Here is a 15,167-nt window from a genome sequence, read left to right on the forward strand (position 1 = left end):
TCCCTGATATAGAATTGGGAATTAGTAAACTATAACTGTTGTGTGGCTGATACTATGATAGCGTTAGTTTTGTTAACTATATACACTGTTGTTACTAGGATGAAAATTAAGACACCTAGCTGTCTAAATAATATGTTTTAACCCCTGCCACACCTCTGTTGTGTCCAAAGAAGCAATATTATTTTCCCAATCATCTTAAAGATAAAAAAACCTAGAGAAAAACAATGTATTCAGACTATACATAAATATAATAATGTGAATGTTCATTATACTTTTTCAACAAATGAAGTCATCTGTGAATGTCAACTATTTAAGAATATTACTTTAGATAATTTCAGATGGCAAGAAGCATAATCTAATTTTTGTACATGGTACACATAGAAAAGCCTAATAGAAATCTTTTATTTTATGCAGAGATTAATGAAATGTTGAGGGGAGGGGGGTTAGGACATCTTTTCATTCTATTTCAAGATTGATTATATTTCTACAAAGACAATGTGTTTATATATTATGTCATATTATATTATGTTTTATTGCATTTTGTAAATGAATTTTGCCCCGTCTGCTCTACTTATGACATTGAAGCAACATCTCATTAGTTTCCCTTGATAGATTTTGAGTGTTTAAATGTTATTGTCTAAGGTGAGTAAGAAACTCAGGCCACACAGTGTCAAAGTACCTTTTACTAAGAGCCTAGAACAGTGTAACCCTCCTACAATCCAGCCACTGGAAAGCAACTTCTCTGCAAGTGAGGATTAAAAAAAAATCCCATTCACCTGGGTAATTTAAGTAAGCAGGCAAGTTTGTTCACCAGCATAATGGAGTGAAAAGATCAAGCATTTTGAAGTCAGGAACATCCATCTGACTTCTAAAGCCTGTTTTGTCATTTCCTACCTGTGTTACTTTGGGCAGTCAACCCAATTTCCCTGGGCGATGCGTTCTTCATTTGCAAAAAAGGTCTAACAGTAGCTGCTGGAGGATGCACATGGTGGTGACAACGATATGACTCTAAAGAAAACGGAAATGAAACAAAATTGCCCTCTGAGAGTTAAGTAATGAAAGCAACTTATAGTCATCTAAATGTTAAAAGATCAGGCTCTGGAAACGGAGGTGATTCATACTCCATACTTTGTGTTCTTAAGGAGGTTACGTAAACTTTTCAAGACTTAGTTGCCTCATTGTTAAAACAGAGATAAACAAAAAAGTGCCTATTTTAGGATTTGTTGTGAAAATTAAATAAGAAAACATTTGGTACGGTGCCTGGTTTATAAATATCACCCCATGTATTTTGTAATGGTTCAGAATAGTGATATTCAAAGTTGAATGTCGTAAGGAGGCTCCTGGCCAATATAAGGAGGAATGAAAGAATAAATATAAGAAAAGTGAGTGAAAAAGTGAAATATTGTACAGGGAATGACAAAAAAAAAAAAGAAAGAAAGTGTTCAAGAATTTGTAAAAAGAAGAAAAAAGTTGAAGCATATTCATTACCTGATTTCAAGACATACTATATAGCTATAGCAATTGTCATGGTTAGGGACAGGTGTCAACTTGGCCAAGTTGTGGTACCTGTTTATCTGATTGGGCAAGCGCTGGCCTGTCTGTTGCAATGAGGACATTTAATAGGATTAGGTCATGATCACGTCAGCTACATCCACAGCTGATTCCATTTGTAATCAGCCAAAGGGGAGTGTCTTGTGCAATTAGTGATGTTAAATGCAATCATGGGAAGCCTTTTAAGAAGGACTCAGAGGAGACAGGTTCCATTCCTGCTTTGGCTGGTGAGCCTCTCCTGTGGAGTTCATCCAGGCCATCCATCGGAGTCATTGGCTTCGCAGCCTGCCCTGTGGATTTTGGACTCTGCGTTCCTACGGTCACGTGAGACACTTTCATAAATTTTCTATTTGCAAGTGTTCCCTGTTGATTCTGTTTCTCTAGAGAATCCTAACTAATACAGCAATCAAGACAGAGTAGTATTGGCTAAAGAATAAAAGCATAAATGACTGGGACAAAATAAAAAATCCAGAAATAGTCTTACACATATATAATCAATTACATATGTATGTTTAAATACACACACACACACAATGACGGGCTCCATGACCAGGATTTCTGATTCAGCAGATCTTGAATGGAGCCCCAAAATGTGCAATGCCTATTAAAACTGACCCGTGGGAAAGAATGCCCTATCAGACTGAATTTAAATAGCTGAACTGGTGGGCAGGGTCATCAGAACCCAATGTCATTAATTGTACGGTTCATGGTATAATTTCTGCTTTCCTTTTTTATGATTCTAACCAACAAGCATACTCTCATACTTTGGTATCCATGAAATCAGCCTGTAGGGAGATAATCCTGGTCAGGCTACAAGTACTATTGATTCCTCTAGAATGTTGCATGCCTCATAGAAAATTAGTAAACTGGTTTTTTTTTTCTGGTTTTGTATATTGATTTATTTTTGGATCTTGTCAGCATGAGTTAGCATCTCTGAATCAAAGCAACTCTGTAAGTCAGATGAGACTACCATCGGAGGCAGCTAGGTTTACAAACTACAGGCATTAGTCACCTGGACTCTGAGCCTTATTAACTGTTCAATATTTGTCAGATTAATAAAACTCTGACCATAGGTTGCTGTAAGGATTGAATGTTTAAAACACTTAGCAAAGTATACTGTATTAAATACATGCTATTTAATAATAGTAACAATGACAATATTATGATAAAATGCTTACAATTTATAAAATAGAGGTAGCCTGTAAATTATGGAGGGATATGGAATAAGATGAAGGATTTCCTATATGCTTTTCATGTTTTCTCAAATTCTTCAAGAAACCTCTACAGATATCTGATAGGGTTACTACTAAAAGATAATATATTTTATTCCTTCCCCAAATGGAAATGGAATTGTGCTATTCTATTCTATTTCCTCTTATAACCAACTTTTCACTAATATCCAAAATTCATTATTTTACTTATTCATTAAATATGCAATTCAGTCATTCATCACTCAATGGATACATGTTAGTTGAGACATTCTATCTAGGGCAATGAGAATATAGGAATTTTGATATAATTCTGCTCCCCCAATAGTCAGCCTAGTAGGGGGAATATTAATATAAACAGAAAATTATAATACGGTAGGCATGGTTCTGCAATAAAAGAATGCCTTTATTATTATTGGAAAAAGTAAAGAAATGGCAATGACACAAAGTGACATTTGAACTGGACACTAAGTCTGAGAGGTGGGTTAGAAATGAATGGCTATTTCAGGGAAAGGAAGTGACATAACCCTAGGTAAAGAGTTCTGAAAGGACAGTGAAAATTTGGTTTCAGTAGTAAGTTCAGGATTTTAATGGTTCAACAGGAAACATTTTAAAAATACTGTCTAAGTATGAAATTGGCAAAAGAATAGAAAAATAGATCACTGGAACAGAATAGAAAGCCCAGAAATAGATCCACAAACAATATATTTACCTGATCTTTGGATCAAAAGCAATTCAATGGTGAAAGGACAGACCTTTTAATAAGTGGTGCTAGAAAAACTGAACATACCCGTGGGGAAAAAAAAAGAATTTAGAAGCAGACCTTTCACAAAAATTAACTCAAAATAAATCATATACCTAAATGTGAAATGCAAAACTATAAAAGTTCTAGAAGTTACACAGGAGAAAATTTAGGTGAGCTTGGATTTGGTGATGACTTTTTAGATACAATACCAAACTATGATCCATGAAAGAAAAAATTCATAAGAAGGTCTTCAGTAAAATTTAAAAGGTTGGCTCTGTAGAAGATATTGTTAATAAAATGAAAAGGCCAGGAGAAAATATTTGCAAAACACATATTTGATAAAGTACTTGTACCCAAAATATACAACAACACAATAAAAAAAAAAGCAAACAATCCACTTACAAAATGGGCAAAAGCTCTGAATAGACTGTCGAAGAAGATGCACAGATGCAAAAATAAGCATATAAAAAGATGCTCATCAATATTTGTATCAGGCTCAATTGCAAATAAAAATAAGGAGATACCAGCATACACTTATTAGAATGACTAAAATCCAAAACACTGATGCCACCAAATGCTTACAAAGATGTAATACAACAAGAACTCTCATTCATTGTTGGTGGGTTTGCAAAATGGTTTGGCTACAATGGAAGACAGTCTGGCAGTTTTTTATAGTGCTAAACTTTGGCTTGCTGTATGATCCAGCAATGATGCTGTTAGGTATTTACCCAAATGAGTTGAAAACTATGTACACAAAAAATACCATACATCATTTTTTAGTGAAGATTTATTCATAATTGCCAAATATTGGAAGTCACCGAGATGTCCTTCAATAGGTGAATGGATAAACAAATTGTGATACTTTAGAGAGAGTTTCTGTATGATGTGTTGTGGGAACATATTTCAGACACAACATAGATTTTTTAGCCAGGGACTACTTTATTACTTATACAGCATAAAGGATCCAAAAGAGCAGAACTGTGGCTGGTCGCCTGTGGAGGCCATTGCTTGAATTGTTAGTAGATGGCAGCTCTGAATATCCTGCTTAACTTGTGCTGCCTGACAGTTGTTTTTTTATACAAGCTAGAGGTAGGGGGCCCTGACGATGAGCAAAAAGCATTCATCAAGCAATCTTTGTGCCCTGGCAAGAAAATGGGACTGGTTGAAATTTAACATCTCAGTCAGGCTGTTTGTGGTCTTTTGCAAAATGGAAACATGAATACCACATGCAAATAAGCAAAAATGGAAACATACCTAACACCTGCATACAAACAAGTAAGAGAAGAAAAGAAATGGGATAAGGAGGGCTTGGAGAGGCTGCTGAATGTGTCTTTGACTCTCCAGCAGGTACATCCATACAATGGAATATTATCCAGCAATAAAAAGAAATGAGCTATCAAAGCTATAAAAAGAAATGGGGGAAAATTGAATGCGTACTGCTAAGTGAAAGAAATCAGCATTTAAAAGCTACAAACTTTATGATTCCAAATTTGTGACCTTGTGGAAAAGACAAAACTAGAGAGATAGTAAAAAGATCAGTGGTTGTCAGGGTCTCAGTGGTAGGTAGGGAGGGATAAATAGGTGGCGAATAGGACATTTTGGGCAGTGAAACTATTCTCTATGCTACTGTAATGGTGGATACATGACATATATGATTGTCAATACCCACTGGACTGTACAATACAAAGCGCAAACACTAAAGGAAATTATGGACTTTAGTTAATAATATTGCATCATTATTGACTCACCAATTATAACAAATGTACCACAGTAATACAAAATATTAATTATGGTGGAGAGAGGTGGGGATATGGAACTTTGTACTCAGATCATTTTCTGTAAGCCTAAAACTGCTCTATAAAGTATAAAGAAATAAATACCATATACATACATACAATGCATGATCATGTAGACTCTTATACAGGCCAGGAAACAGAAGTATTTTTGGTTCACATTTCCATTTGTATTACCCAAATGTGAATAAGATTGATGAGTTTAACCATATTAGCATCACTCTTGAACCAACAAAATAAACCAAAGTTGCTATAACACAACAGTTATTTATCATGATTTCTGTATCTTATCCAGTATCTAAGTATTTATCGCCAGCTAAATTTTTTTTTCTAAACAAGATGGAACAAATTGCAACGAAAGATTATGAGAATGGCCAAGAAAAAGTCAACTGAATTTGTTATAGCCAGTGCAACAATGTCAGAAAAACCCAGATTAGATATAAGTTAATGAACCATTTAACAGAGGAGAAAATAACACTAGACATCATCCGTCTGAATCATTTATATAATTTTAACATTCACAACCAGATTAGAAAGTTAAGTAACTAAAATATTTCAACTTTGCTAACGTGGAGAAGATTCTCCAAGGATATCTCGCCACCATCTTCTGCAAAAGCTACACCCTCCATAGCATCATTAATCTTGGCTTTTTCAACACTGCAGTACAAGAAATTGACTATGTGAATTCAGGAGTGATGATTGATTAGACTAGCACCTTTGATAGGAAGACCTTGAATTTTAGTTGTGTATCAATCACTTTTTCTGATATATAATTTATAAATTATCTTCATATATTGTTCTGCCTGGTTGATTTCTTCTGCTACACAAAGAGCAAACCACTCATATATGTAATTTGGAAAAGTTCATAAAGACTCAAGGGAATCACCTGTCATAGTGACTGTTCTGATAATTAACTATCCTCAGGTGGAGTGGGATTCAATTAAGTCAAGCAGTTCTCCAACTAAAATTGAAAAACTATATCCAGTCTTCAGAAAACTTGTTTCAGGAACATTCTAAAGCTAAGAATAGGAGTAGATGGAAATGAAAATGCTGGCTGTCAGCCGAAAGATAGAAGGGGAAATGTGTGCTTGGTTCAAATACTTTGGTTCTCTATATATTTGAGCAATTTTCACTCAATATACTTGAAAGACACTTATTACCTGATTTTAAGACATACTATAAATCTATAGTAATCAAGACAATGGTATCAGTTAAAGAATAAAAGCATAAATGAATGGGACAGAATAGAAAATTCAGAATTAGACAGATACATATATAAACAATTACATGTGTATGCTTAAACACATCCTCACATACACACAATGGCTTCGCCCCCAGAACCAGGATTTCTGATTTAGCAGCTCTGTGGTGGGGCCCCAAAGTGGAAACATCTAACATGTTTCCAGATAACACCAAAACTGCTGGCTTGGGACCATACTTTAAGAATCATGCCTTAGGTCAATGTTTTTGAAGCTTTAAAGGGCATTAGATCGCCAGGATTCATGTTAAAATGTGTACTCTTATTCTTTAGGTCTGGAATAGAGACTGAAATTCTGGTTTTCCAACAAGCTCCACTCCTGCTGGTCCATAGACCACACTCTGGGTATAAGGCAGGATACATTAAGTAATTCCTGGCCTAAATTCCTCATAGATAGAAACTAAAGTTCCCAGAATGTTAAGAACCACTGATTGAGAAAGCCAGGGCTGAAGCCTTGAGCAAAACATTCCTTTTGCTTGTCAGTGAGGTGCTGTACAGTTGTCTATAGAAGCCCATCTAGTGAATTTCTACCCTTGGGAGAGGAGACCAAGGGCTAAAGGAGAAGAGAGGGAAAGGAAATAAATAAATAAATAAATTCACAAGAATAAACAAATATAAGAAAAAACCTAGTAACCTCATATTTTGAAAGAGCACCCAGTGAATGGAATAGAGAATTATCTTTGAAGTATATATGTTTTTCTAAGAACATTCTGTACTTTTCAGTCCCTGTAGGGGATTAGAGAGATGCGTAATCCAGGATTAAAGGACATGCTTTTCTGGGGTACACAACACTTTCAAACTAGCTCATTGGGACAGTGTGTGTGTGTGTATGTGTGTGTGTGTGTGTGCATGCGTGTGTGCGCACGCGCACGTGTGCATGCACGTAAAGGATGGAGTTTCTCCATATATAAAGGCACAGAGACAAAGAGCCATCTCTGGTAATAATTAGACCAAATGGGCTTTGATACAGCTACAGCAGTGGCCCTCAAAGTGTGGTCCTCAGTCCACCAGCAGCAGCAGCATCACTTAAGAACTCGTTAAAAATGATTTGCTGTATTTTAACAAACCCTCCATGTGCTCTGAATGCAATCAAATTTTGAGAACCACTGATGTAGAATGTATAAGTTTGGGAGGTAAAACTGGGTAGAAAGATTGGAATCAGGTTGCGAAGAGACTCATGCATAGTCCGCAAAGCCTGGACTTTGTCCTAGGCAGTTGTGTAGGGAAGTGATCTGGATTTAATTTCTAATCTGGGGAGTCTTTTGTAGGGTGCATTGTGGTCTTATGGGAGTCTCCCAACTAATCCTACGTTTAAAATGTTTCTGATAATTTATGTTCTTTCTATAATAAATTGTTCTTGTGCATGTTACCTTTATTATATTTCTGCAAGGTTTCAGCTTTGTTATAGTATTTCTTCTTTGAACTTGGAATTGGTAAAATCTAAAATATTGCTGGTGATAATACTCCCCTTAGTGTGTTAACTTTTTGAGAAATAATCTAATATTTCTGTCCTTGAAATAAAAAGTATTTTAGTTGAGTTAAAATCATATTTGCCTGAATTTCTCCATGATCTGTGTTCTCTGTCAATTTTCATTGATTTATAATTTTATTTCCTCCAGAAATGAACTTCCTTGAGGGGTTCTTAAAGGACACAGTCTGGAAATTGTCTACACGAACTTTAATTAGATTCTTCTTGGAATTCTCACTTATAATGCTGTCTGACCCATTTTTCAATATCCAATAGCCAAACACCACATTCTCCAGCTATAGAGAAAAATGAACCAATGAGATCCTTGACAGTTTCTAAGGTAGGACAATGAATAAAAATAGACATATCCTTAGTTATCCTTTGTAAAGAGGAAACAAATGCTTTCACAAATGGAGCATCTTTATAATCAGTGGGTGTTTATTTTTGCATTATATTTTGTCCTCTGTTTTTGGAATCATCAAGTGAATGCTGCAGCAACTCTGTGAATCTTCCCCAGAAGAATATTGCATGGTGTAAACACCTTTGGTTAGATTACTTTCACAGAATTGTGGCATTCCTAGTTGTGGATGTGACCTTTTGATTAGATGGAGATGTGACTCTGCCCATTCAAGGTGGGTCTTGATTAGTTTAGTGGAGTCCTTTAAAAGGCGAAACTTTTGAAGAAACCTCAGGTGGCGACAGAGCTGACAGAGATATGGACGTTTGAAGATGCTTGGAGATCCCTTTTATAAAAGTCAATCCGTTTCTGGTATATTGTATTCTGGAAGTCTTAGCAAACTAAAACAGAGACCAAGATTTAGAATTTCTAACCCCCACGTGATGTTGATGCTCTTTTTGTTCTACATCATGTTACTTCTTCCTAATTTCAGTTTATTTCATTTGCTTGTTGCTTACCTCATTATGATATAATTAGTATAAAGTGGGAAGTACCATGACCAGTGCTATTGGAAATGGTGTCTGGATCCCAGATGGACCTTCGGCTCCACTTGTTTTAACTTCATTTGCGCTGTTGGCTCATCCTTGCTTTTGTGGTCATGGATGTATAAGAACTTTACATTTTACCAGTCCTTTTCTGATCTGTTTCTCTATTTATGTACCCTAATGGCACCAAATGTTCTAATTTTAGTAGCTATACCTGATTCACTTGCTTCTTCAGTATATTAGATTTACTTTCCAATCAGTCTTACTAAATATTTCTCCAGTTGTTGCACATATTGTTCCAAATATTGTATCATCCTACAAAAGAAGCACCTACCTGAATTTTCCTCTTTCTCTTCTGAGAAATTCTCCCAACAGGGAATCTTTCAGTTGCCCCCTCAGATCCATTTCCAACCTTCCCAACTTGCTTTTTGTACCAGGATTTTTGATGGACTATATCAATTATTTCCTCGTCCCTAAGTTCTAGTCAAGGTAAGAAAGCAGCTGAAAGTTGAGTGGTGGGACTGAAGAAGTTTGAATTAAGCCATCTATTCCTCAAACCTTTATTTGCTAAATTATTGTAAGCAATTCTGTCCATATAGCTAAGCTATAGGGCTCAAGTAGTTTGCCCCATCCCTTTCCCTATCAGGCATAGGTGTTAATGTTTCCTTTGATGTTTCTAGCCCTGGGTACTGCACTATCCTTGGCTGACCACCTTAAACCCAATTCATGCATTTATGAACAGCACCTTTATTAAAATCTTCTTAAAGTATTCTATTTGAGATTGTCATCAGTTTCTTATGGGAATCATGATTGTTATAATCAATAAAATCATTATCTGGCATTCTAAAATGACCTATTATAGTAAAAAACTCACCAAGAACTCTGGAGTAGGGAGGCAGTTATTGTAGTATTCTTCGTGTCATGAGGAAAGCTCTAAACTCTTCTAGGTTAGGGAAAGGACAGTGAACATTGTTTGCCCCAGGGTAAAATTTCAGCATACATAAAACAATTAGTATGGAGTCTATAGAGGCTTTGAAGATTCAGCATTTGATATAACAGATTTGATACCAGGAATGCTGCTCTTTAGAACCTGAATACTTTGTAACCTGAATATTGTGTAAACACTAAATCCTGACTGGGATTAGAATAGTATCTAAGGATTTAAGGTTCTGGTTAGAACTTATTGAGGATATTAGAAATACCTTCAGGTTAACCTAATACCTCATCCTTAATTTGGGGAAGGAAGGTGAATACCCTCCAATTCTGGCTTACTCCATTTCAGCCAATTAAGCTTTCAAACAAGTTTGTATACTGCTTAATCAATAAGTTATTCTTTAGTGCTATTTCAGTTTGCTAAAGCTGCAGGAATGCAGTATACCAGAAATGGGCTGGCTTTTACAATGGGGATTTATTAACTTACAATTTACAGTTCTTAGGTCATGGAAATGTCCAAATCAAGGCATCACTGCGAGGATACCTGGACTCTGAAGACAGGCTGCTGGCACCCCCGGGACACCTCTGTCTCACGGGAAGGCACATGGTCAGCTTCTGCTCATCCTTTGCTCTTGGTTCACTGTACTCAGCTTCTGGTTCCAGTGGCTTCTTCTCTGAGCTTCTGGGGGTCCTCTCTTAGCTTCTACAGGGCTTTTTTCTATGAGTTTCTCTTAATTTCATCTCAGCTTCTCAGAGCCTTCTCTGTTGCTCTCATTTTTTCCTATGTGTCCTTTATCTTCTAATAAGGGATTCCAATAAGGAAATCAAGATCCACTTTGAATGGGGTGGGTCACATCACAATAGAAATAATCTAATAAAAAAGACCCACCAGGGGTACAAGGCTAGTTCAGTGGTAGAATTCTTGCCTGCCATGCAGGAGACCTGGGTTCGATTCCTAGTCCATGTACTTCCCAAAAAACAAACAAGCAAAACAAAAAAAAAGAAAACAAAAATTCAACAAATGGTGCTGCAATAACAGGATGCTCACATGGAAAAAAAATGAAATGTGACCCCTGCCATACAGCATACAAAAAAAAAATGCATGGGTGATGGTGGTGCAGTGGCAGAATTCTCGTCTGTCATGCTGGAGACCCAGGTTCTATTCCTGGTGCCTGCCCATGCGAAAAAAAAAAAAAAAAAAAAAAAAACCCACCTGCAATAGGTCTGAACCCATTTTTTTAGAATGGATTAAAAGAACATGGCCTTTTCTGGGGCATGTAGTAGCTCCAAAACATGGCAAATGCCTAGCTTATGCCATGATTTGCAACACTTAATCATTACTCTCCCAAAATGGGAAAAATAAGTAATAGTATAGAAGTGATCTTTAAAAGGGTCAAAAGTTAAATTCGGAGTATAAATGTGAGATTTCATGAGTCATTTTATATATAACAACTAGAACCTGGCTTGATACTCTGCAGTATTTAAATACATGGTAGTCCTCTCCTTCCTAAGTGGGTACTACCTTGGCAAAATTGTAGAAAGACCAACATTCTCAGGCTATGCATTACACTTAAGCTTATATTGTTACATCTCATTTAATCTGATTTTCAAATATCCAGGAATGGTCTCTGTCCTTCAAAAGTATCTACTAAAGTGAAAATGCCTCTACCAAGGATACTACTTTTCAGTTCCAAAATAGTAACTATTTACACTAGCTCGCATTTATCAAAGACTTGTTATATGCTCAGCTCTTCCCATATGTTAACTTCTCAAAACATGTTGATAAAGAAGGAATTATGAACATGGCCATTTTATGGGAGAGAAAACTAAGGTCAGAGAAGTGACTTGTCCAAAAATATAACTAGCAAACCTTAACGCTAAGACATGATCTCAAGCTGCCTGCTTTTAAAATCTGCTCATTTACTTACTTTCACAAGACAGAGCTTGTAAATATCAATTTAAGTGTCTTTCATTTGGTTTCTGATACAGGTACAATCTAGCTGATCCCTCAAAATGCATTATATGAGCATTTTCTCCTGACTAAACTATTTTGTAAAATACCCCCATGCACATTTGTAAGGCCTGGGATCTGCAGGTTCTGGAAGTAAGAGCCATGGAACAATCTGAAGTTCCCAGAGTACAGAAGAACACCTGTGGAGTGTTTTAATGCTTATGAAAGAGAAAATCCAGAGTTTTGCTTGGGTAGAAGTAACCCAGACCTGCAGGTGATTGCTAAGAGTAGAAGAACACTATAATTATGTTAAAATATCAATGTTTTCCAGCCACTCTTCAAAAGTGACCTCCTTAGCAGTTTGGCAAAACATCTGGAAGTTTCAAGACTCAATATGTCATGAAGAAGCAATGAAGATTGTATTTGACTAAGTTAACCTTTATCCTAAGCCATAGTGGTAGCACTTTATAGTGTCTAGGTATCTGAAGGAGCAGTTGAAGTTTCTGCTAATGGTAGAGTTGCAACTCATGATTGCTGAAGGTAAAAGTAAGTGAAATGAATTATTTATTTCTATCAGTGGTGAGTGTGGTAGAAGAGATTCCTTCCCCAGAGTCAGCTTATGCCTACCAGAGTCAGGTTATTTTTCCTTTTGTGGGCAGACTTATCTGAAGAAACATAAAAATATTAAATGAACCCATGGGTTGTACTGTGGCTTAGAAACTTTCTAAAAGGTATGTGATTAAGTTTATTAACATTTGTATAGGTTAGTTATTCAATGCTGCCTAACAAATGACCACCATACATGAGTGACATAAAATGATAGTTTGTTCTTCATCTAGCAAGTGTGGATTGGATGGGTTTCTGCTGATCTAGAAGAGGCCCAGCTGTGCTTGGCTCCAAATTCTTGGTTGGATCCAGGTCTGCTCTACATGTCTTCATTGTCTTTGGACCAACAGCTACTCAGGGCATATTCCCATGGTGGAAAGGCAGGAACAAAAGAGGAGTAGGAGAAACACGTGATGCCTCTTAAGGCCCCTGTTGGAACTACAACACCAATTTCACCTACATTCCTTTAGCCCAAGTAAGTCACGTGGTCAAGCCCAAACATCATTACTGGGGTAAAGAAGTATACTCTTCCTCTTGGTGGTTCAAGGGAAGAGAGGGATTATTTGCTCATTAATAATCTAATCTTCCAAGGTCTCTCAGTTACAATTTTCAAAATCAACTGTACCATCTTCCATCACTCAAACTTGGATATTAGAATTCCCTTGCTTTAATGATTTTGTCAAATGAATGAATAAGTATATTCAATAGTTTTAATAAATTGTTAAGAAAAATATCAATTTGCTCTGTTCATTTTGCAAGCATTAATATATATTTTTCCACCAAAGAATCACAGCTATCAGTGACCTAGAAACAGTGATCCTGGAAGGCAAAAATGAGTTTTGTAAACACTAAACAGAGAACTAGCATTTGGGAATGAAGGATCCTAAATTTAGAAGGGATTTTAAAATAAAAGATTGTTCTCAGTGAATACTAGCTAAGAGGAATCTGGAACACTTAATGTTTAGACCACTTATCCTAGTTCTCCAGCTATTTAATAGCATATCCATAACCAATTTATTATTTTCTTTACTATATTGCATTTTCATGGTCTTTATCAATTTAGCAAATTTCCATTTATATAGAAAAAATAAACACTCCATACCCACATTCAAACATACACATAATTCAGAGAATTAGGATGAAAGTAAAGATAAAACTGCTTCTGAATTAGAATAATTATGTATTGAAATCCTATATCTTCTATGACCAACCCTTGTATTCCATATTAGTTTGGATTACATGTGAAAATAGGTGGAAGAATCCAGAAAATTAAAAATGAAATATATTCTGTATTATAGATAATGCTGGTTGGGTAATGGGGCTTAGGGCTGAGAGCCAAAGGAGAAGTTCCCTTTTCCTTCAACCTGTCCCTCAATCACTAACCTCCTTTCTACCCCAATCAAACTTTGGTACAGTCCCTTTGAGGCAAAAAGTTAGTTCTGCAGAATAGATTCTGAATCACTGTCGTTCAACGGTCCAGGGAAGAAGGAAAGAAAAGAGGGTGTATTCCCAGAACATACTATTATAATAGATCAGTTCTTCCCAACTGAGAGAAGTGTCCCAATATTCACCCATAATGACTAGTTACACATGGAGTGGTGAGGTAGCCATCGGGCGATAGGCCATAGGTGTTACTCTTTGGAAGTCTCTATATATAGGAATATTGGTTTGAAGAATAAGGACACCCTCCAAACACTGTTTGAGAACTTATTATTCATTTTGCCACTTCCTGCTTTTGAGTATTTCAATATAACATATGTGCCTGTCAATGCTGAAAACTATAATTAAGGTCTCTTGTGATCACTTAGGTGATTGTGGTACTATGATTCTCATGCCATCTTCATTAGTAATGCATATTGATCTTCAGGACTGGCTGAACCTGGATCACATGGCATAGGCACAATAGCCCATGCCGACACTCATTTAGCAACAAATCACCATCGCAATTGCCTTTTATGTTCATTCTCCTCATTTTGGTTCCACTTCCTTTTTGCCAGTCTTTTGATCATTGGAGGCAACAAAACCCCAAGGGAGAGTTCCAAAAAGCTTTATAAAGAGAGGAAAGTTTTCTCAGAGTATGGAAATTGGGGCTATTCATCAGAAATTGCATGTTCTCTGAATCGGCCTGCCAGTAAATGGAGGCATCCCATTTGTCATCAATGTGCAGTTAAAGCAGATACAGCAACCAAGGGGAAACAAAATCATTTAGCAGAGTTCATATATTTGCTTACTGATTTCATATCTTCATTTTCTCTCTCTCCTACCCCTTTGGGTACATCTGCTCACGAGCTCACTTCTTCCAAGAACTAAAGTTAAGTCCAGTATGTCAACTTGCAAGTATTGGAATATTTTTACTCCCATTTATTTTTATTTATGTAAGTATATAAAGCCATTAAAGATAATGCTTGCTGCTCGAAGGCAACTATTTTAATTTCCCTTGGTAGGACCAATAGTTTTATGTTCCCCACTCCTCATGCCAATGCTGGTATTAGTCAATGGGCAAGTTTGGCATTCAAAAGTCTATTTCTATCACAGTGAATTCTCTCTCTTCCCAAGAGTGAAATCCAGAGATATAGTGTTTTATTTTTTAATTTTAGGAATATGGAGGAATGTATTGAGGAAGATTTGCAGTCTGTAGGAAGAAAGGAGCTAATTTTAGCCTCATGCTTGGTATACGTGGCTGGCAAGATGTTATTTGTAAAAGGTCTCCTG

General features: G+C 36.3%; 1 long non-coding RNA gene across 2 annotated transcripts in view; it reads right to left on the reverse strand.

Annotated features, from left to right (window-relative positions):
* The window catches only part of LOC143654264 (uncharacterized), a 72,134-nt gene that overhangs the window by 48,377 nt on the left and 8,590 nt on the right, over positions 1 to 15,167 (reverse strand). For both annotated transcript variants that reach the window (XR_013161728.1, XR_013161727.1), the window contains exon 2: positions 895 to 1,008. This is a non-coding gene — a long non-coding RNA (uncharacterized LOC143654264). The remainder of the gene's footprint in view (positions 1 to 894; positions 1,009 to 15,167) is intronic.

The sequence above is a fragment of the Tamandua tetradactyla genome, chromosome 13 (assembly GCF_023851605.1).
Source record: "Tamandua tetradactyla isolate mTamTet1 chromosome 13, mTamTet1.pri, whole genome shotgun sequence".
Classification (NCBI taxonomy): domain Eukaryota; kingdom Metazoa; phylum Chordata; class Mammalia; order Pilosa; family Myrmecophagidae; genus Tamandua; species Tamandua tetradactyla.